This window comes from Palaemon carinicauda, chromosome 1, assembly GCF_036898095.1.
Source record: "Palaemon carinicauda isolate YSFRI2023 chromosome 1, ASM3689809v2, whole genome shotgun sequence".
In the NCBI taxonomy this organism is placed as follows: Eukaryota; Metazoa; Arthropoda; class Malacostraca; order Decapoda; family Palaemonidae; genus Palaemon; species Palaemon carinicauda.
Window position 1 is genome coordinate 298,977,870 of NC_090725.1, and position 3,021 is coordinate 298,980,890.

Here is a 3,021-nt window from a genome sequence, read left to right on the forward strand (position 1 = left end):
ATTAAGGTTGTAGCTTAGCTAGTAATGATAATAATAGTAAATCAGTAATTTTGCAGTTGGCATTTAGAATAGGTGTTGTCCTCTCCATTAGAGAGGCCATGCCCCTTATATTGCCAGCTGTAGTTTATGACTTTCTCGAATAGATAGCTAAATTTTATAGCTTTCATTAATTAAAATAATAGAAATAGTGTCCTTTTCTTAATAAATTTCTTGTATTTATTCTGTATCCATTCAAAGCTTCGAAAACCTCTCTATTTGTATTGTTTTCTCTTTTGTTTTTACCAACATTATATATCCAAAAACCCTAACAAGAATCATTATTTTCTAGTAAAATAGTAAATTAAACTCAAATATATTCTAGTAATCAGAATGAATATTTAAATTAACTCGACGGTGAATAAGTTTAATAGTTTTTAAGGTTTTTTTTTATTAAAATTATAACAATAGTTCTGTTTTGACATAAACTTCCTAACTACGTTGCTAGTAAAGATTTTAAACTATATTATTTTTATCAGTTTTAGCTAATATGAACAACTATTTTTATGTGAAAAGTAAATGCAGATCTATCTTCTTCCCTTTTGACATATCAAAGCAATAAAAATAGCCCTAATTTGGTTAAATTTTTCGATGTCCTTCATTGTTTACATTTAAAGTTTTTCCTATGATAATTTAGTTATTCTATCAGTCAATAGGAGGCGATACTGTAGCGAAGCCCGTGGTTGACTCCTATTTTTAGTTCTTTCCTTTGTTACCAGATGTCTATACTCTCCCTAGTTCTATTTTCCCGAATAGCTATTATTCCCTATTTTCCTACTTTTAATACATTTTAAGTATATAGAAGAACAAATTAATATATATGAATAGTTTGATGCATAAATGTAGACAAATGAATGTGTAAAAGCAAAAAACCCATTGAATATTATGTTTCCGTATGTGTCAGCTTCTCTATGGCTTTCAGTCACTGGATGGGACACGCCCCCTTTTCTGTCATCTACGCTTTAAGGCCTTTTCCGAATAGCTATCTGCTTATTATAATTATCATTAAACAATTTATTCATAAAATAAAGTTATAGTTTTATCCAGAAGCCTTTATTTATTTCAATATATTGTTTCGTGGTTTTAAAATATTCCATTTTAAATGGCACATCTTTTTGTATTACCAAATCTTGTTTACAAAAACCCCTTCAAGACTTCTTGAATATATGTAATATATGAAATTATATCTTATATTGTTTGATAAATTCATAAATTTTGCCAATTTTTACCACATATCTATAAATAGTCTTATTTGTTGATAATAAATATAATTTAAAGACAATATGTTCTTTACTGACAAATATGTCGACGTACTGTATATTTTTGCTAAAAGATATTCTAAATCTTTATATATGTATCAGTTTTAGGTGCTGTTACTCTTGATATTCCGTGAAAAGTTTGTCTAATTGTTCATATATCTAAATTACATATAACAATGACAATTAATTCCGTAATTTCCTTTAAAATGTGAATAAAACTTAATTATTCGCCGCAAAATCAACTTTGATAAAGCTTCCACAAATACCTTGTGTCCTTAACCACTTTTACTTATTTATCACGCTTTAAACCTAATTCAGATACAAATGTCTATGCTGATTTCAATTTAGAATAGATAAAGAATTAAATTAAGTGAATTATGTATATTCAAAGTAATAGATATTAAGAAAATGAATAAAAGAACAATGTTATTTTTGTACATCTGACAGACATCACTCCTCCAGTCATATAGCTTAAGCCAAAGGCTTAAGCCTTCTGGGCTTCTGGCTTCAGCCAATTTCATTTGTCATTTGTTTGTTGTCCGTTGTCGAGTGAGTTACTGTAGACGTGTGCCATTTTCATAGTTATGCATATTTCCATGTAAGTTCAGTTATTTCTACTGTTTTTGTAATGAATATCATTGCTATAGTTCATGTATTAAACTTAAAATGGGACATAGTTGCGGTTAATTACTCATAAATCGCAAAATTGTTCTGTCAGACTAAAGCGTTTTGTCCTGGCCAATGGCGGCCATGTGGTAGACGATTTTCATGTATTTATTTTCTGATAATTATGATTCATTATTGTTTGTTCAAGGCTGAAGTCATTGGCAATAGTATAGTTCATATGTTGCACTAAAATTTGTGGAGGAATTGATATATGATAAATTATACCCCGAAGGTAAATTCCAATCGAAATCTTATCACCATAACTACTGGGTTATTTAGTACGGGATAGGAATGTCTCTTAGCTTAGGTTGTATTTATGGTTGTGTAGAATAATTTATATATAATGCTAGCTATTTTCCTGTCATGCCTAAAGACTCATTCTACAGTGTACTTCAGGCCAAAGGTTACAGTAATAAATCAGGTTAGAAGATGCAGGTGTATGCCGTGCCCCATAAATTGTATGCTGTCTGCTGTTAAAGCCTTTTGTGTGTGTGTGGGGGGGGGGGGGGATTCTTCAAATCGTAACTTGAGAATCGACATTACTTTGACTGGGCTAAGCAAGTATTTTGGTAAATGTGTAGGAGAGCTCCGCGGAAGATCTTGAAGAATTTAAACACCTACAATTCACTATTATATCATATAGAACGCTTATATAATAGTCAATATATGAGCAGCTTTTATTTAACGAAGATATTCGTGTGTATAGTTATGTTTCACTTGGATTTTTTCTAAGTGTTTGTTTTTGTTTACTGTGTGATGTCTTGGCTAAAATGAGCTGTTTCACCGCCTTACTGCAGTAATACTGCGTATGGCAGACTAGTTCTCAATGCTATTCTAACCAATAACAGGTGTTTTCTTGACGTCACACTGTTTGAAAACCAATCATGGCGGTTTTTACAAATCTAGCCAATGCTGACACTTATTACTTCACTTATCCCTGCTATTTTTCCACCAGTTACCACAGTTTACGTGAAGTTCCGCGGAGGAATATTTTTGCACGTCTCGGATCTCCCTTCAAACTGAAAAGCTCATTTTGCCGTGAAGTATGGAGCAATTAGCA